Source organism: Pleurodeles waltl, chromosome 6 (genome assembly GCF_031143425.1).
Source record: "Pleurodeles waltl isolate 20211129_DDA chromosome 6, aPleWal1.hap1.20221129, whole genome shotgun sequence".
NCBI classification, from domain to species: Eukaryota; Metazoa; Chordata; class Amphibia; order Caudata; family Salamandridae; genus Pleurodeles; species Pleurodeles waltl.
Window position 1 is genome coordinate 814878902 of NC_090445.1, and position 21516 is coordinate 814900417.

Genomic DNA, 21516 nt, shown 5'->3' on the forward strand with positions numbered 1-21516 from the left:
ATGGTACAACCCCATATTTAGGTTGATTGGAAAAGCGGTTTGTTACAGATGTCTTTCTTGTCAACAAATAAATGTAGGAAAACTCTCAGTGGTTAATTTGAGCCACAGTGGCAGATCTGGAGGTCCATTTAACAGAATGCAACTTGATTTCATTGAGATGCCTGCTTGCAATGGTTTGAAGTATGTATTGGTTGTTGTGTGTGTGTTCCCCCACTGGACAGAGGCCTATCCAACACGTAGGAATGATAGTCTTACTGGAGCCAAGCTGCTGCTGAGGAACTTATACCGAGATTTGGGTTCCCGAATTTTTTTTAATCAGGTAGAGGAACTCATTTTAATAATGAGATTATAAAATTGTTTTGTGCAGCACTGAATATTGATTAAAAATTGCACTGCAGTTACAGACCAGAGGCATCTGGATTGATGGAACAATTGAATGGAACACTGAAAGCTCGATTGGCAAAGGTTTGTGCCTCTAATGTGTTGAAATGGCCTGATGCATTACCACTTGTCCTGATGAGCATGGGTAGCACCCTGAAAGGAAAACAGGACTGTTTTCCCACAAGATTCTTATGGGAGGTGCAATGACATTACAAGCAGTACCTGTAAATTCACTTGTGAACATAACGGATGACTTAGTGCCGGATTATTGTGAAGGTCTGGTTGATGTGGTTCGCTCTGTGTCTCATCAGATAGAAGCAGCTACAGGTCAAACAGCTGAAGTACCGTGTCACTGCTTGAAAGCTGGAGATTAAATTCTTATAAAGAAACACTTAAGGAAGACTTGTTTATAACCAAGGTGTAAAGGACCGTATCAAGTTATCTTGTTGGGACTCCCACAGCTGTGAAGTATGCTCGTCTTCCAAACTGAATTCACACAAGCCACACATGCAAAGTTCCTTGTCCTCTTGAAAACACAGAGTCTGAGCCCATAATAGTTAATGCAGAGTAAAAAGTGGTTCAGATTGAACAAGTTTTGAGGACTGAACAAGTGGCTGAGCAGAACTGGTGCAAAATGATGAAGGCCCAAGTAAGCTGAACGCAGACAAAGGTGCAGAAGAGCAAAGTCAAAGCCAACTGACTCCTGCCAACACAGCAAACGTTGCGAACCCAGTTGCACCTGAAAAAAGAACTGTGAAAGGAGACAAATGGCCTTTAGCCTCCCATGAATTGGTTGCTGACAAACTCCCAACTATAACAGAAGCAGATGTAGAGTCAACTCAAAGTGAAAACGAAGATGTTAGGAGAATGAAAAGAGTGCCAAGTCATAGACACTCTTCACCTGAACGGATATATCTTGTCACAAATGAATGAGAGAACAAGTTTATGGCCTTTTCTTTTGACCGTGAGAATTCAGTTAAACATTCTAGAACTTGAAATCACATTTGAACTGAGTTTTAAAATACTCTTGCCAATTGATCAACAAAGATATTACACTCTGGAAGTGACCATAAGTGATCATCAGACTGTGGTTTATTGAAAATAAACATTTTGAACTATTCTTTTGAGAACTTTTTAGTTGAACCTTGATGAACTTTCTTGAAGATCAAAAACTGTTCTAAATGGTGCAAAAATACTTTTTTAAAAGACGCTTTGGTTTTAATTTTTGCTTGCTTTGCTTTTGATTTTTTCCTTTTCTCTTCCTCTCTGATTCTGTAGAAGCCATGAACCCAGGACACAGTGAACGTAGAAAATGTAAATATGTGTGCTTTGGTTTAGTTATAGTATTGATTGTGGGAATGAGTGTTTTAATGAAAGGAGAGATACAAAACACAGCAACTCCAGTGCAGAGAATGACAACATCTACGCAGTATAAGTTTTTTAAAGATAATGGATTGCTTCATTTAGATGACACAAAGGCGGATTGGTCTTCCAGTGTTTATTATAGTTTGCTGTATGAGTATGTGGACACAATGAATGTGTGTGACAGTTATGTGTGTACACAAATTCCTTCATCAGTACAAGAGGGAATCACCTATCACAGCTTATGATAGACATATGGCATTAGTTGCAGTTTATTATTAACTTGTTTGTACAATTAAGAATACATTCAGTATTTCTATTCTAACTTTGATTTTGTTTTCTCTTTTTTTTCCATTAATCAGCATTTGAGCAGCATTCCAAAGGCCAAAAACATAGATATAGTAGGTAGGTTCTTTGAACCTACACTAACATTTGGTACAGCGTATGCACATCGGAATATTCTAACATGTCTTCTTACAGAAGTAGAAAAGGAATTAATTAATCAAGTTGGTGATAGAAGAAAAGCAACAAAAGAAAAGAGAGATAAGAGTATAGTTTTCAAGAAGAAAACAGTGCACAACACACCCGATACACAAGAACGCTTAGCTTTAGATTGGCAACATGTAGGGAAGCTTTGTATATATAGGCCGCAATCGAAAACTGACAATAAGTTTTGTGGAACATGTGAATGCAGACGTGTATTTTTTAAGAGTGAATGAGATTTTACGCTAAATGGACAAGACCCCCCTATGCCTGATGTGTATTACACCTGTGGTAAGAACGCTTATTACAAGTTACTGAAAGATCGGTATGGCACATGCTATTTAGGAGTGATTTTTCCAAAACATTATCAAGTGGACAACATTGACAATCCAGCAGGGATTGGAGACTTAAAATGAGATTTTTCAAGAGGAGTGAGTAGTTCAGAGATTACTAAAGATGTTTTTGGAGCTTTTATTCCTTCAGTAGGTGTGATCCTGAATGACATAAAGATAAGGAAGTTATCAACGATTGTAGATAAGATGTAAACTGATTTTTCAGGCGCAATGCTCCTAAACGGGTACAGAGATGGTTGCGGTAAGATCGATGGTTTTGCAGAATCGTCATGCATTAGATATCCTTTCAGAAAAAGAAGGCGGAGTCTGTTGAGTTTTAAAGATGCAGCACTGCTGTAATTACATTCCTGAAAACATTAAGGAGATAAAGAGATACCTATCTAATCTGACCAGTCTGAAACATGACTTGAATGACCTGAAACAGACAAACATTTGGGAAACAATAGGTGAAGGATTCTCAAAGGTAGGCTCTTGGATTGGAGACTTGGGAAATGGATTTGTGAGAATGATCCTGAAACGTTTATTGCTTGTTACAGTGTGCATAGTTTGTGCACTTGGATTTTACAAGGCTGGCAATTTATGGAAAAGACAAAAGTACAGAATAAACAGAGGAGGGAAGAAATGGAAATGGAGAATATGAGAAACAGGTACTATCAGACTGCTAAGAGAATTGACAATTATCGCAAACCTAGACCTATAGGTTATCGAACTGCAAGATTTTGATTTGTCTCATTGTAAATGAGAAAAGTTATTTTGTGACAGGATAGATTGCTGGCAGAGGAGGGACTGATAGAGAGAGATCAAATTTGATTGCTATATTAGTGGCATATAAATTAGCATATGGTGACTAATTAACCTTCACTTAAAAGGTCTAACAGAGAAATTAACGTGGAAATGAAAAATATGCATGTTTGAAATATGGTGGACAATGTGGCCTACATTCATATTTCACATCATGTTTTAACATGAAGATATTATGCAATTATATTTGAGTAAGCTAGTGACATGGATTAGCGCTAACAGTATTTTCGTTAGACGAATACTAGAATTAGGCATTGAATTAACATGAATTAATTGTACTTATGTTAGTTTAAATGGAATTTATGCATGTGTGCAGAAAAACAAATGCATGTTTAAAATTGCTCTAACATGTTGTAACCAAAATGAATTTTTTGCAGCAGTAGAGAAAAATTAATTGATCATTCCATTCTCTCTGACCTGAATTTTTCCCTAGGTTGCTAATGTGATGTTGAATGTCTTATTGTATTGAAGATGAGGAGCATGTTTCAATGTTAACTATGTAACAATGTTTGTTCTAGCTGTCGAACAAGACAGGAAACTTAAAATCTTAATGTGAGAAATGTTTAGTCCATCCTGTGTACCGTGAGAAAGAATCTTGAAGTAACAATCAACTAGAAAATGTAATATTTTGTCAGAATTGTATGAAATCATTAGAATGACTATGGGGGTCATTCTAACTCTGACGGGCGGCGGAGGCCGCCCGCCAGAGTTCCCCCCTCCAGAACACCGCTCCGCGGTCATAAGACCGCTGCGGTGATTCTGGGTTTCCCACTGGGCTGGCGGGCGACCGCCAAAAGGCCGCCCGTCAGCCCAGTGGGAAACACCCCTCCATGAGGATGCCGGCTCCGAATGGAGCCGGCGGAGTGGAGGATGTGCGACGGGTGCAGTTGCACTGAAATTCTTTGTGGGGCCCTCTTACGGGGGCCCCTGCAGTGCCCATGCCATTGGCATGGGCACTACAGGGGCCCCCAGGGGCCCCATGACACCCCATACCGCCATCCTGTTCCTGGCGGGCGACCCGCCAGGAACAGGATGGCGGTATGGGGTGTCAGAATCCCCATGGCGGCGCAGCAAGCTGCGCCGCCATGGAGGATTCTGCAGGACAGCGGAAAACCGGCGGGAGACCGCCGGTTTTCCTGTTCTGACCGCGGCTGAACCGCCGCGGTCAGAATGTCCTGAGGAGCACCGCCAGCCTGTTGGCGGTGCTCCCGCCGACCCTGGCCCCGGCGGTCCGTGACTGCCGGGGTCAGAATGAGGCCCTATGCCCTTTTGCTGACAAAATCCAGAATAGTTGCAAACTTGATGGTGTCAGCGGCAACCATCGGACACCGAATATTGAGCGTAAGACGAGCCCATCTGACGGACCAATCGAAAGGCACATGATAGTTCTAATTGGTGACTTACTTGTTTCTCCCTGCTACAGCCAGTCTTGATGTGCTGATGATTCCAGATATAGTGCTGCTCTCTGCTTCTTTTGAAACCCTCTATCCATTAACTAAAGTAATACTTTCTAATTGCCCTATTTGTGTATGTTGTTCAGTACTAATATGCCCAGCGAACTCTGAACTGCTAACCTGTCCTATGTGCAGCCCATGTTCTGCACTGTCCTGATGCTGCTGTCAACTGATGTCGGATGAAGGTAAATGCTCTGTCGATTAAAATTCCCTGTCTGCTGTCACATGAGGGGAGCTATAATTAAATATGGTTTGTTTGTCTCCTTTTTCTAGTTTAGATAATTACACCAGCATATTTTATATAGAGTAACCCTAATTAGATGATTTTCCCAAATTATTTTTGTCTTTTCTTTGTCTTGACCACATGTGTAGTGCGTTTCCACACATGCAAGTCCAAATTTATATTAGCTCAGCCTTGAAATATGAAAGTTATTAACCAAAGTTTATGCTCATTTATGTTATTCTTATAGGGGGGTTTGTCTTGATGTTTAGTAGGCTTAATTTCTTTCAACGTTTTGGCCAGCCTATGGTTTTCATTTATATTTATAACTTATTTTTGCACACCATACATGTTACATTGATTTTGGGATTGTAATAATGCTTTGAAACTTTATTCAGACTGGAGTTTGATTTGGTGTTTAAATTGTTAATGAGGTTTAGAATTGTTTATGGTTTATGTGATTGATTTGTGATTAACCCGTTTGGTGCCCTGGATGTAATGGTTACGTCCTGGGCAGCACCGCTCGGGTGCCCAAGACGTAACCATTACGTCCAAGTAGAGGCCATCGTCCTTGTCTTTCTCTACATTTTTTCCTTCCAAATGTAAGACAGTGTGTAAAAAAGACGTCTATTTGAAAAATGCCTTGCAATTCAAATGCTAGTATGTGCTCCCTGGAATTCAGAGATGTGCAATTAACCACTGCTTCTCAACACCGTATCTTTTGCCCATTTTGGAAATACAAAGGTTTTCTTGATACCTATTTTTCACCCTTTATATTTCAGCAAATGAATTGCTGTACACCCAGTACAGAATGAAAACCCATTGCAAGGTGCAGCTAATTTATTGGCTCTGGATACCAAGAGTTCTTGATGACCCAACAAGCCCTGTATAGCCCCGCAACCAGATGAGTCCAGCAGACGTAATGGTATATTGCTTTAAAAAATATGACATCGCAGGAAAAAGTTACAGAGAAAAACATGGAGAAAAATTGCTGGTTTTTTTCACCTCAATTTCAATTTTTAATTTTTTTTTCAGCTGTTATTTTCTGAAGGAAAACCTGTAGTATCTACACAAATGACCCCTTGCTGAATTCAAAATGTTGACTACTTTTCAGAAATGTTTCACTTTCCGGGATCCAGCATTGGTTTCACACCCATTTCTGTCACCAACTGGAAGGAGGCTGAAAGCACAAAAAATAGTACAAGAAGGGGGAATGTCCCAGTAAAATTCCAAAGTTGTATTGAAAAATGTGGTTTTCTGATTCAAGTCTGCCTGTTCCTGAAAGCTGGGAAGCTGGTGATTTTAGCACTGCAAACCCTTTGTTGATATCAATTTCAGGGAAAAAACCACAAGCCCTCTTCTGCAGCCCTTTTTTCCCATTTCATTTAAAAAAATGAAATTGTTGCTGTATTTTGGCTAATTGTCCCTAGGATGTTGGAAAATAAGGACGCAAATTTGGCATGGGTACCTTAATTGGACAAAAAGTTATGAGGGCCTATGGGCGAACTGCCCCAAATAGCCAAAAAAAGGCCTGGCACCTGAGGGTGAAAAGGCCTGGCAGCGAAGCGTTAAATTAATCTGACTACTACACTCTTCACTTAGTCCAAAGACCCAGGCAACTTCTAATGGTGGGATAAGGTATTGTGGTTATAATGTCTCACCAGCACCCTTGTTGTCTCCGAACCCAAGGCGGGACAAAGACTTCTGCGAGCGCTCTATCACAGCATAATCAGTAATCAAACACAACCATTGCATGCAAGACTTTGATATAAAAATGTGGGATGGAAAAACTCCATACTAACGATTTGCCCACTGGTGCACACAAAGGGTCAACTGAGCACAAAGTTTTGCAGGAGCAGGCACACTCAAAAGTCCGCAGGTTAGGTGTGCCCCAGAAATCTATGTTGCTTAAAGTTGAAGACTTTTCATTGTTTTCCTCCCAAAATGACACGCTCGCCTGCTGTCTGGGTTGCATGCTCATACGGTTTATTTACTGCCTGTTTTGCTGTAGAGCAATAATTAAAAAAAAAAAAAATTCATGACTCTGGAAAACATGAAACCACCCTTCCACGGGAGCTCATGGGCGGAAAGAGACGGCCCGTGTTAGGATAGGGTGAGGGCAGGGCAGGGGAGGGTGTTAGGGGACAGTACTTAAGGGGGTGGGGGTGGGACAATCGGCCTCTTCGTAGCCTGCGGTCACACTGCGAGAAGGTTGGCTCGATCAGTAGGGTTTTTTTTATGTGGAAGTTAAGTGTTTTTGTGGCCATAATTATGGCCACGGGCAGGACTTTGATGCAGTTCAAGCCGCGCTTCACATTTTAGGCAAAGCCGGCAGGGGAGACCTACTCAGACCTCCCGTCCTCGACCAGGCCTGGGTAGGCATGACGCGCGCGCCTCGCACGGCGTCACAATGGGTGGCAGCGGCAACTGCCGCTTGCCTTTCCCCAGTAAGGGATATCCCCAAAAAGCAGAAAAAGGGGATTTGGACGCAGAGCATCCACCCCCCCTCCTGTGGTTATAGATGGGGGCCACAGGGTGACCAGGGAGGGTCTGGTGAGCTGGGGGGGAAGACTCTAGTGAGAGGTGAGCCATCTGGGGGTGATATTGGCCCCTTGGCTCATGATAATGAGCAGGGTGAACAGCCCACACAGGACACACAGGAGGATGGTGACCCCTGGGGGCTGGTTCAGCCCCTAGATCTCACACTGATGGGGCCCTCAATTAAGTGTCTGAAAGGTTGTAAGGGCCAAGGGCTGGGGGGCACAAAAGAAAAGGGTAAGAGAGCTAGTGCTGGGTCAAGGGCCTCCGGGATGGCAGGCCAGGCCATGGCTGAGTCATCTAGGGTGGGGCTGGGGGGGGCAGTTCGAGGGGGATTATAGGGGGGAGATTTGGGAGACAGGGCGACCCCTGAAGGCGGATTGGGCGTCTGTTGATATAGAGGCCAGGATTCAGGAACAGCGCAAATTTGTGGCGGAGACGGAACTCAGGTGGGCCATGCTGTGCAAGGAGAGGGGGAGGCTGAGGGGAAGGCAAAAATCAGTAGGGTTTAGCGGGTGCCAGGAAGATGAGCAGAGTGCTGAAAAGGGTAGCTGGGTATGGATTCCCCATGAGCAGGAACCAGGGCAGGAGGCTAGTGCGGCTGGTGGGTCAAACAGCATGAAGGCAGCACCTGGCGCACATGGCCAGTTGCGGCGTGTAGAGTCAACACCAGCGTCAGAGGCTGACAGGAAGGTGAGGAAAGCCAACGGAGCGCAATACGGCCTCAGGACATTAGTCGTAAGCTATAGAGGGGTCTTTGGCGGCCTTCTCTACACCGTGGGACCGAGAGAAGCACAAGTCTGGTTTGCACCAGGAGATTTTCGGGTTGAATGAGTAATGCAGTATGGTGAATACAGCTGGTGGTGATGACGGAATGGGTATGGATGAGGAGGAGATGATTGAGCTAGACTATGAGGAGGATCTGGACGATTTGGAAGAGGGGGAACTGCGAGACAAAGAGGTGAGCGGGGGACCGGGGAAGGGTCAGGGGCGCAGGAGCGGCGCAACACCCTCTACTGTTCATATTTTGCAGGTCTCGATGTCTTCCACTCAAGGCCAAGAGGTTGCCCATAAAGATGGTGGCAAGCATAGACCAAGGCCGGAGGCCACATCAACTGCCCGTGGTTTTTCAAGGTAAGGGAGACGGGTGGGCGCCATGAGGTGCACGGAAGGGCAAAGCCGGGGGACACACAGTATAAATCTATAGGTGTGGGGGATGATTCAGTGCATGTGCGGCCTTCTACAGGTGCGGTAGAGGCAGGTGAAAAGGATCAAATTGGAACTGGAGGGGCATCGATATGAAGCAAGGACGGAGATGTGAGAGTTAGTGAGGAAAAGTCAGACGAGGATAAAGGTGGGGCGGACATAAGAAGAGGCTCCCATACATGGGACTCGCAATGCTCTTGAGCTCACATGTCGCTGACAAAACCAAGGCTAAGATATGGAAACATGAATATGTGGATGTTTTCAAATTATTGCATAGGGACATCCAGGCCAAAGAAGGGTCCAAGGAAGAAGTGTGGGAATTAGCGAGGAGGCCTCATGTTCCAATAACGATGGATAACTGGACCTCTGCCTTTTTGATTTTTGCAAGCATGTACTGTGAGAAGTATCTGGACAGGGCCATTGCCGTGTTTAAATGCATGGACATCATTAGGAAGGCACGGCTACATTTCGGGGGGTTTGCATGATTAAATTATGATGAGGAGTTTAGGGCCCGGGTTAGCATAAATCCTGAAAAGCCTTTGGGGGGGTGTGTAGATTTGGACTTGTGGATGCACTGGATGGCATCCTCGCATTCTGCGGCTTCCACTCCCACAGCTGGTGGCCTCCTAGTAGTCTATATGCCTTTTCAGCAGTGTCTCGCTTAGGGAGGGGTGGGTTTACCTCAGAGGGTGCAGGTGTCCACCTCGGAGCCTGTTGGAACTTTAACAAGGGATTTTGTTCCAGCCACCCCTGCAAGTTTAAACATGAGTGTTCTAAATGCGGGGGACGACACCCGGTCATGCAATGTTTTTCTCTCATCAGCCCAGCAGAGCAGTGGAGGTCTACTTGGGGCAGGGGGGCACAGGGACCTACTGGGCCAAAGCGCGCTTACTCCAATTAAGCTGGAGAGGTTACTTCATTGGTTGCAAGTGTACCCAGATACGGACACTGCATTAAAGTTGGAATGGAGTTTCAAGGAAGTTTGCGGGTGGGATATCAAGGTCCAAGACTAAGGAGATGGGCAGAAAATTTACAGTCAGCAAAAACTATGCCAGAGGTGGTGGTGGCTAACTTGAGCAAGGAAGTGGCAGAGGGTAGAATTGTGGGCCCATTCCATGACTGGCCTATGGAGAACTTGATGATCTCGCCTTTGGGGGTGGTACCAAAAAAGACAAAGGGGGATTATAGGTTGATTCATCATCTTTCATGGCCTGAGAGGGCGTCAGTGAATGATTTCCTTGCACCAGAAGATACTAAGGTGGTACACGCCACGGTGGATGACGCCATACGGTTCATCCATGGTTGTGGGGAAGGTGCAGAACTGGCTAAGTGTGACATCAAGGCAGCATTTTGGCTGCTCCCTATTCACCCAGAGGATTTTTCATTGCTGGGGATGCAGTTGGGGGGGTGAGGGCTATTTACATGGACAGGGTACTTCCCATGGGATGTGCAATTTCTTGTGCGCTGTTCGAGGCTTTCAGCACTTTTTTGCAGTGGGTTTTTGTTCAGGACAATGGGCACCGGACAGTGTCGCACTATTTGGATGATTTTCTGTTTCTAGGACTGCACAGTCGGGTGGGTGTGGCAGGGCTCTACGACATTTTGAGCAGTTGGCAAATGGATTTGGGGTACCTATAGCCCCAGAAAAAATGGAAGGCCCCAGTTGCGTTTTGACGTTTTTGGCCATTGAGCTGGACACAAGGCAGCTCATAGCACACCTGTCGGCGACAAAGGTAGAAGAGATACTGCTCTTTTTGAGAGAGATCAGGATGATCAAAAAATTGAGTTGCGTGTGGCGCAGCAAATGCTTGGTCTTCTGAATTTTGCATGCAGAGTGGTCAGGGGTGGCAGGACTTTTAGCAGGCGTATGGGTTTGGCAATGTCAGGTGCATCCCTACCACATCACAGGATCAGGTTGACCATTGGTCTGCATGAAGACATTAAGTTATGGGACCTGTTTTTGACACAGTTCAATGGTGTTTCCATTTCTTTTTGGGAAGAGGACACTGTTTGGCAGTTGCAGATTTTTTCAGATGCGGGGGAGCAGCAGGTTTTGGGATACTTTGGGATGGTTGTTGGTGTGCAGAGACATGGCCTTCTCAATGGTTGAGACAAGGGAGGAGTATTGCATTTTTTGAGTACACAAAACAGAGGTCCCGGAGGGCATTTGGGATTGGGGGGCGTGATGGTCATGCGACTGGTGGAGAAGTCACTGGCGGAATCAACCTTCAGGAGCTACTGTTTGGCATGGTTGGAATTTCAGGATTTTGAATATTACAGGGGGAATTTTGGGGGCAGGGTATGCTAGAGGCCAGGGTGATGCGTTTTGTGGTGTTTTTGATTAGGAAGGGGTTATCGCCCACTACGATTGGGCGCAAGTTGGCAGGAGTGTCTTTTTATGGCAGGCTGTTTTTTGGATGGGACCCGGTGAAGAATGATATTCTAGGTAAGATGTTGAAGGGTTGGGGTAGAATCCGTGCAGGAGCTGCCTCTGTGCTGGAGGCTATTGCATTTGAGTTACTTTTGGACATACCACACTTTTTGCCAGTTTGCTGTTTTAATGCCAATGAGGTGGCACTGTTTTGTTTATGCATGATTTGGATGTTTTTTGGTGCATTTCGGGTGTCTGAATTATTGGGTGTGGGGAAGGGGATCGGTTTGAAAATGAGTGAGGTCCATCGTCAAAGCGGACGGTTGGGTAAATGGTTGCAGCGCTCTACGACGGATCAATTGGGCAAGGGTAAATGGATATGGTTGGAGCAGGGGGGAGTGACAGAAGCATGCCCTGTAAGAGAATGGGACAAGTTCAGGGACAGCAGGTCGAGTTCAAGGGATGGTGTATTTATTCACGAGAATGGCACAAAGGTTACAGCTTTTCAGCTTTTGTCTGTGCTGAGAATGGGGTTGAGACGACTGGGGAGGCAGGTGGGTAATTTTGGTATTCATTCCTTTAGGATCTGTGCTGCAACAGAGGCTGGCAGGTTTGAGTGGGATTGGGATAGGATTAGGCGCATTGGTCGGTGATGTTCCAGATGCTGTGAGAGATATGTTAGGTCTTGAATGGTTGGGGGTCGGGTACCGAAATAGTGGATGGATGGGGAGTAATTATCTAAGGGTGACAAAGTGCCTCGGGGGGGGAAGGAGAGGTTGTGTTTTTCTTCTTGACATTTGTTTCTCTTTCCAGGTTGCGTGAGTGGCCCGGAGAAACAGAAGGTGATCACATGGGTAGTCGGTCACTCTTTCGTTCACTGGGTGGCAAAGTTTGCGGAGAAACAGATCTATGGACGATCTTTGGGACTCCCGAGTAGCAGGCATGAAGTGCTGTGGTGGGGAAAGAGTGGCATGAGGTGGGGCAACTTGCTTCCTTTTATCACATCAATTTTGGCAACGTGGGGATGTCCTGATGTGATGGTTTTACATCTGGGGGAGAATGACCTGGGGCGCCTCTCTGGGCTCACCCTACTGCAACACATGCAACGTGACTTGGTATTGATGAAGCGCAACATGCATGGGACTTGCATAGTATGGACAGAGTTTGTGCCACGGAGGAAATGGCGCAGATTACAGAAACATCAGGCCATTGAGAGTACTCGGAGGAAGGTCAGTAGGGCTATGAGGGTATTCTATTCGGCGTAGGATATTAAGGTGCTGACGCACGAGGGTTTGAAAGAGGAGGAGCAGGTGCTTTTCAGGGACTACGGTGGGCATCTCTCGGACATGGGGAATGCACATTACCTGATGGAATTGTGGTTCCTGCTGACCAACTTGTGGGGAGAAAGACTATGGCACTGTGAAAAGGATGCAATGGCATGAGGAGTTGCAGTGGGTTCGCTGGTGGAGCAGCAAAACACCCATTGGTTTTGTGCTGGGTGGCAGTAGATAGGAGAGGGTGGAGAGTCAGATGCGGGCTTGTCCACCCTTCCATGGGGGGAAAAAGAAACAGGTGAAGGATGACAGTCTGGGGGGAGGCCCGAATCAGGCAGGGGATACGAAAGAAAAGGAGATGTGTGTGAATGAAAGAGTAAAATTGGGTGAGCAAAGGATACGTGGTGAGTTGACGTGAGGATGTAAGGAAGGGGATTTACAAGTTTTAAGATAAAGTTATCATTCAAGTTCCGTTTATATGTTGTGTATTATGATTAAGCAAGCCTGTCCTAATAAATGGCCTTTTACACTACAACAAAGGGTGTCAGAGTCTATGTCCCGATGATGGATCACACATGTAACTGAAGTAATATCTTCCATCCCACTACATTCTGGGCAGGAGCACCCGAAGTGTTCAATACCCCTGCAGCTAATGGCCAAAAAACTGTGAGGAAACACCTAGTCTTGCATGCAGGTGAAGGGATGTTTCCCTTTAGTTCCTCTCATGTTTAAGCAGGTATTGAGCTCTGTCCATAATTGTAAGCTATGAAATGTGTAGTTTCTAACAATGTGCGTAGACCAACATCTGTGGGAAGGAAACGCATTAAGATTCCATGGGCCTGATTTAACAAGCTGTTTCTATGGGATTTGATGCATGTGTGTCACAAAAGTATAAGCTATTTGACTGTAAAACAAGTTACAATTTACAAAGGGCACATTACGAGTTTGAGATGACTTTCCAAACTGCAAAATGGCCCTGATGACTAAGTGTGGATCCAGTATGGGAACTGGGAATGACAGGGGCACCCCCCTCCTCCTACAGAATTGCACCGGAATGCATCAAAGATGTGTAACCGCAGTATTTTTACTTCAAAAGTTGGGTGGTGTTCAATTTACGAGTGCGAGCTCTCTGCAGTGGCAACTTCCACCATGTGAATGTGTGCACTTGGCACCAGTGGTCCTGCTGTCACTTACTGAATTCCTGTATTTATTTATTAAATCAACCACTGTCGTTGTAAGGGACAGGGACTGCCAAAAAACAAATGCCACAAATCAGTCAATGTGAATAAACGGGGACAGGTCACAAAGCAGTTGGTTTACTACAAATTATGCTATTTGGCCTCCACCTGAGTGAACTAGGTTGACGTTCAAATAACTTGTCATCTATTTACTGCTAACCAATGAACTAAAAGTCTGGGTTCAACAGTGGGTTGTTTGATGTCAAGATCCTCAGGCATTCTGCCCACTGGTTGCTCAAAAGGAATTGTGCCTGGCAGTTGGGCTTCCATCCCATCAGGATCAGAACCCAGGAATAACAGGTACTTCTTTTAAGGAGTGATGACAAGTTCATACCACTCATGCTGGGCATGGCAGGGCAAAGGCCCCGTTTATCCATCCCATAGGCAGCACCAGTAAGGTTTGTTTTACTCCTCTCAGAGACCAATGTTTGAGTCAGTTTACTTCTACTACAGGAAAATACTAACCATGCACTTGAGTGCACAGATGCCAGAAAATCAGAACACACCCCTGTCCTCTAGATGCAAGAACTCATTCAATCACTCAAACATTTATACAGTGAGGCAAATCACCCATGAGGGTCTTGAGGCGCTGGAAACATGTGCTGCTGCATGGAGGTACGATCATTCAAATGTCCAGGTCTTTAGTTCTCTTCTGAATTGCTGGAATGACGGTGCAGTCCTGAAGTACAGGGGGAGGTTGTTCTAAGCCTTGGCTCCCAGGTGTGAGAAGGAGCTTCCACCGCTGTTGGCTCAATGGATCCGTGGGGAGTCGGAGAGGGAGACGGAAGCTGATCGGAGGTGTCCGGTCGGTTGGTGGAAGGTCAGGCATTTGCTGATGTATGCCGGTCTTCTGTTGTGCAGGGCCTTGTAGGCGTGGGGCAGAATCTTGAACTGACATCTCATCTGAATCGAGAGCCAGTGTAGTTTCTTGAGGTGGTGTGTAATGTGGTCCTTCCAGGGAGGTCGAGTATGAGTCTTGCTGCTGAGGTCTGTATTGTCTGGAGTCTCTTCAGGAGGCGAGCAGTGACTCCTACCTAGATCGTGTTTCCGTAGTCCAGTCTACTGGTGATGAAAGCCTGCATGACGGTCCTTCTGGTGTTTGCTGGGAGCCACCTGAGGATCTTCCGGAGCATGTGAAGGGTACGAAAGTAGAGGGTTACGTTGGCTTGTTTCTTCATGGATAGCTTGCTATCCAGGATGATGCCAAGGTTGCGGGTGTGGTCTGTTTAGGGGAGGGGGTGCTGACCTCATCGCACCACCATGTGTCAGTCCATGACGAGGTATTGATCCCAAAGATGAGGACTTCAGTTTTTTCGGTGTAGAGTTTGAGACAGTTGTCCTTCACCCAGTCTGCTACATTCATCATGCATCTGTGGAATTTTGCTTTTGTGGTGGAGGGATATTCGGACAATAAGAGGATAAAATGTGTGTCATCAGCATAGGAGATGATGTTGAGTCTGTGTGATTTGGCTGTGACGATCAGGGGAGTCATGTAGATGCTGAAGAGGGGTGGGCTGAGGGACGATCATTGGGGAGTCCACAGATAATCTTCTTGGGCCCTGAGGTGAACAGTGGGAGATGGATGCTTTGGTTCTGCCGGTGGGGTACAAGTTGATCCATTTGAGGGTGTTTCCTTGAATCCCGATGTAGTGGAGTCTGTTGATCAGGATGAGGCGGCAGACGATGTCAAACACGTTGGACAGGTCCAGGAGGATGAGGGCTGCTGTTTTCCTGCAGTCCAGGAGGGCTATGATGTCATCAGAGGCTGTATTCAGGGCTGTCTCGGTGTTGTGTTTAGATCAAAATCCAGATTGGGAGAGGTCAAGTAGGTTGTGGTCTTCTAGGTGATGGGTGAGTTGCTGGTTGATCGCTTTCTCAAGGACTTTTGCTGGATGGGGAGCAGAGAGATGGGCCGGTGTTGTTCTTCAATTCGGCTGGGTCAGTGGATGTTTCTACAGGAGGGTCTGCTCTTCAGCCAGTTTCCAGCCTTCAAGGAAGGAGGCCGCAGTGGTGGAGGTATTCAGGACCTTCCTGAGCTCGCCGTCAATTGGTCCGTGAGTGTTCCCGCATGCACGGAGTTCATGTTGGAGATAGTGTCTTGCATGGTGAGGAGTTCCGAGTGGGTGAGAAGTTGTTCGGGGTTTGTGTTTGTGGGTGTGAGCTGGTTGATGCTGTCTGTGGCAGAGGGTTGGCATTCTAAATTTTCATAGATGACCAAGATCTTGTTGTGGGAGAAGTCCACAAGGTTGTCGCACTGTTCCTGTGAGGGAGTGATGTTGATCTTGGTGACTGCGGGATTGGTGAACTCCTTCATGATGACAAAGAGTTCTTTGCTGTGGTTTGCTTTGGCTTTGATGTGGTCTGCTACTGCATTCTTCTTTCTTTTTTTCAGGAGGTGGTGGTACTGGTTGAGACCGGTTCTGAAGGCAGTGCTGCCTTCTGTTTTTTTGATGATGCACCACTTCGTTTCAAGTTGTTAGCAGTTGCATTTGGTGGAGTGCAGTCCCTCTGTGAACCAGCTTGCTCTTTTGGTTTGTTCTTATGTTGTCATCTTTTGCTTCAATCTGGAGAAGATATGCTTTTAGCTTCCTAATAGTCCTCCAAACATTTGACATGCCTTGTGCTCAGCTACGAGTGTATAGGCTGCCCTTATCAAGGTCTTGTATGCATACTCATACATACATACATTCTGATTATAAAACCAACAGTTCAAAGCAAATCTAAATGCAAGCATGGTGTAATAAATACAGGTAATTATTTCTTTATTTTTTGCAGGCTGCAAAATCTAGGAAGCATGCATGTGCAAATAGATTCAAATTAATTTTTAACTGTAGAGTAAAGGTGTAGACCTCACTCCTCACTGTTGACTCCTGCATGGTGATGGACAAGCATGCCTACCTTGAGTGCCCCAGCTTTACGGATGTCCGGGTCCCTACTGATGATATCTGTGTCACAGCTAAACATATATCATGAGTGTGTACAAGGACATAGACCTGTCTCATGGAATGTGGTCTTTTTGAACCATGAGGGATGCCCAAAGCACAGCACTGATAGTGGTGAGAGGCTACTGCCTTCACTAGGAGTTAAGCAGCACAAGCATAGTGGTGGCAGCATCCCGTTTAGGGGTCAATATCAGTTTTTAACCTGTGCCAGTGGAGTGAGGTCTACAGGCCCAACAATTTTAAAGTTCAGTTGCTGGGGCTTAACTCACCCTTGGCCTACATCCATTTGGTGTGTGGTGCTGCCCTGCACAGATGTGCTGGGAAGTGTACAACACAGGAATAGTGCAGTGCGAGCAGTTTTTGCATGGTGAGTGTAACTTGAGGATTTATATGTGCCTATGAGTAGTACACTACATGGAAGATGTAGTGCTGTGCAGAGTGTGCATGATAAATTCATGTGCTGGATATATGTCTGCCTATCAGTGGTACAGGACAGGAATGATACAGTGCTGTAGAGTATGTGTAGGTTGTACACAGGCAGGGGCGTATGCATGCCTTTGGATGGAACAATACACAGGCCCAGGGAGGCCCAGGCTTGCATAGTGAGACATGGAGAGAAAATAGAGAAATCCCCAGACAGATTTGCATCTTGCTGCATTCCTGTAAGCTCTGAGGAACACAAAGGCGAGAGGAAAAAGCCAGACTTCCCCTGTACATTTCAAAGGGTGCTCTTTGTTTCAGTGACAGGCAACAAGTAAGGGGCCTGGCACATCTCAGGAAGGGGCTGACGGGAGATTCATAAAGAGTAGGGATGGGGCCCTGAGCTATCCTTTTGATATCACTGAGGCTGAAATCCAGGTATGAACTCTAGTCACTCCTGTGGGCTGTGTTGTGAGAGTCACTCCTGCTGTGAAAGACTGCTTTCAAGAGGAAGAAAGCTGGGCACTTCAAAAGAAGCAAACTCATATATAAACTTCCAAGATTCAGACCCTAAATCATATTTGGTATCTGAATGCAGACTATAAGAAGGGGATCTTGCGAGCCCAAATTGTCATCTGCCAAGCAGCCAGAAGGACTATGTGAAATGAGAAAACTCTGCAAGATGTCTGCCTGTGACCACAACTGAGGGGCAAGGCCTCCTAGTCTCCCTGCTGGGTGAGGGAACATCACCCAGGGATTCCACAACCAATTGCCCTGGAGCCTGAAGCACCTTTGCCTGCCTGCTTGTCAAGACCAGTGTTCCCTGTGAGAAAAAGGAGAGTGCTGGAGGGAGCGAGGTCCAGTTGAAAGCCCCATCCAGTAGAGTGGACTCCCTTTGTGAGTTGTGAGAGGATGGCTGATGCACTGATTGGGTCATAGTCTGTGTGCGGAATGAAGTTGGTGACCCATGTATGCCAAAGGAGAGCTGCCATGAATTGAGTTGTGTGCATCTCTGCACCAATTAGGCTGGAGGCCTTGCGTAGTAGGGAGTGATGACCCCATATGCCAGAAGGGGTTGCCGTGGGAAGACTGCTGTGCGACAATGCCATAGACCGAGGTCGGGAGTAAGCCCTGGCCCTATATGCCTGGAGGGGCTTCCGCAAAGGACTTCACTGAGCTGATTGGGCTGGAGCTCATTTACAGTGAAGATATGGTGACCCTGTATACCAGAGGGTGTCACTAGATCAGCAAGTTCTGTGACCTGGTTGGCGTCACCTCAGGGAGGAGTGGAGAAGCCAGAGATTTACACTACAGAATGGAGCCTCCAGGGACTTCCGTTTGTGGAGGAGCAACCACATGTGAGGACTGTCCGAAAGCTGAGTGCAACCCTCTTAGGCCACATGCAGCAAACTCACCTGAATCAGCCACTGCCTTGTTCCAGCCCCCTTTGAAGGGTTGCACTCAGGACCTCCTGTTACTTTGATCCTGCGAGGTGTGGTTAAGACTAATGCCCCAGCAGAATTTGCTGCTAACTAGCGTTGCGGCACTGTAACACTATTGACTTTATAATAAAGTCACAGTGGGCACTTGAGACTCAAACTATTAGTGGGGCTTACCCTGGATGTTGCCTGTAGTGCATGAGGAATAACCACTACCGCTAGAAGTTAGAAAGGAGAAGGACCTGGGAACCACCTCACAAGACACTAGAACCCCAACTTCAGTGAGACTCTGTAGTTGTTTGTGAATGTCATATTTTTCCGTTCTGTGAATAGCTATAAAAATAAAAGAAAATCTATTTTTTCAAAACAGGAAGCATTTGGTTGGACAATGATTTATTGCTTCAGTTATTTTGAGTTGTGAGCCTGTGTTCACTCTCCTGTACCCACAATTTCCCCCAAAGGAGCCTTGGACTGTTCAACCACATTATCATTGAGAGTCAAGTTCAGAACAGGTATTGGCCCAGTTGCTCAGAATTCTAGTAGGTTGGGCCCCCGTACATCAGAAGTAAAAGTCCTCAACACCCACAGTTGGGTCCAGTAATCCCTGCTTGCCCTCTGGCCTTCTTAAAGGGGTTATGAGACTCACACTACACTGAATAGATTAAAAAAAGCAATTCTACAAATTGAATCTCAAGATAAATAATCTTCAAGAAAAAGCCATTGATAGACTTGGCATCCTTGGCGTGGTCTCCCCTAACATTTGCCTCTGTTTCCCAGCTTGTTGATGTGTGCTGGACTCTGTTATTGCTGTTTTGTTACTCTGGGCACTTTGTCCAGTGCTAAAGTGCAAGTGCTGCTATGTCAAATGTGTGTGTAATTGGTTTATCCGTGATTGGCATATTTGATGTACTGGTAAGTCCCTAGTACAGTGCACTAGGGGTGCCCAGGGCCCATAAATCAAATGCTACTAGTGGGCTTGCAGCAATGGTTGAGCCACCCACATTAGTAGCCCTGTAAACATGGCTCAGACCTGCCACTGCAGTTTCTGTGTGTGCAGTTTTAAACTGCCAATTCGACTTGGCAAGTGTACCCACCTGCCAGGCCTAAACCTTCCCTTTTCTTACATGTGAGACACCCCTAAGGTAGGCCCTAGGTAGCCCCATGGGCAGGGTGCAGCGTATGTTTAAGGTAAGATATATACTAATGTGTTTTATATGTCCTGACAGTGCAATACTGCCAAATTTGTTTTTCACTGTTGCAAGGCCTATCCCTCCCATAGGTTAACATGGGGGCTGCCTTTGAATATGATTAAAGCGCAGATTCCCTTTGGGGTCTCTGAGCTCACAATTAAAAAATATATCTTTTAGTAAAGTTGATTTTAAGATTGTTTGTTTGAAAATGCCACTTTTAGAAAGTGAGCACTTTCTTGCTTAAACCATTCTTTAACTCTGCCTGTTTGTGGATTCCCTATCTGGGTCAGTTTGACAGTTGGACTGTTCGCACCTCTCTATTGAGAGTGACACAAAGGGAGCTGGGGTGTAGCCTGCATATCCTGATGAGCCATCTGTGCTGGGAGGGAGGGGAGGAGTGGTCACTTACACCTGAAAGGGCTGTGCCTGTCCTCACACAATGCCATCTCCGACCCCATGGTGAGTGTCTGGGTCCTGGCCTTGTAAAGGCATGATTTCACATTCAAAAGAGACTTTACTTTGTGTGTTATTTTGACGCTACCCAGGTACTTTTCAATGCTAACAATGTTTTTACTGTTTACAAAAGGATTTAAGACTCTTTTTCTTTTAAAATTAATAACTTGACTTGTGTATTTTGTTTTTTTGTGTTTTGGTCTTGTTTTGTTTAGATACATATTTCCTACTTTTCTAAACCTGTGTTGTGTCATTTTGTAGTGCTTTCACTGGGTTACTGTGTGAGTTGGTACAAATACTTTACAGCTAGACTCTGAAGTTAAGCCTGCCTGCTTGTGCCAAGCTACCAAGAGGGTGAGTGGGGGTTAACTGAGGGTGATTCTCCTTTACCCTAACTAGAGTGAGGGTCCTTGTTTGGACTGGGGGTAACCTGATTGCCAACCAAATACCCCATTTCTAACAGCCGTCACTGAATTTTATGTACTGAACTTTTAGCTCTCATGTTTTAAGCCACCAATTAATGTAATACCCGAACTACACCACAGTATAATTTCCCAATTCTGTATAACAAAAGAATGTAGTTAATGTCAATTGATGGAAAGATTTATGAGGGTATGCAGAGTAAGGGTATTATATAACAAAATACAGTATGTAAACAGGTTCTAGGTCTTTTCACAGAAACCCTCCCACTTACAATTTGGCCCTTTTTGCCTCAGTATCTCTGTACTGTCAATGACAGATGTTTTACATTACTTCCTAGCATCTCATAGATGAGTGCGGTGCCCTGTAATATTACTATCTATCTATTTTTGTCAAATCTGTTTATGATGCCATCTTCTATTTCCTCTATTTATTCTTAATCACTGTGCATTTGTGAGCTTTCCATTACTTCCTGTGATGTGTCCCTTAGGTTGTAATTGCCACTGAATATTGTCAAAATCTATGTGATTTCACTCGCTCTTCTAGAGAAGCAAAATAGTGTCCACGTTAGGTATATGTCAAACACAGAACATTTGTAATTATGGCTTCTCTTACCAAACCTTTCCTCCCAGCCTATGATCAGCAGGTCTCCCTCCCCACTGAAAACATCAACCATCTGATTCACCTGTGCAGGCCACAGTCCATCCTCAGATCATGGCTGGCACTTGCACCTCACTAGAGAAGCCAGGTAGCCACCACTCTTCTGTCCAATCCTCCCCTTTATTCACTGGAATGGTCACGGCATTCCCCCCTGTGAGAGGGCGGTTCTGACTATCTGGTCTGCCCAGACTTTTTTTGCTTTTGGATAACCCGGTTTTCAACCTTTTACTGTGAGGGTGCCTCGTAGCCTAGGACTCCCTCACAGTAACCTCATGGTAAAATGGGGTGCGTGTGTTTACCACTGGTGCCGC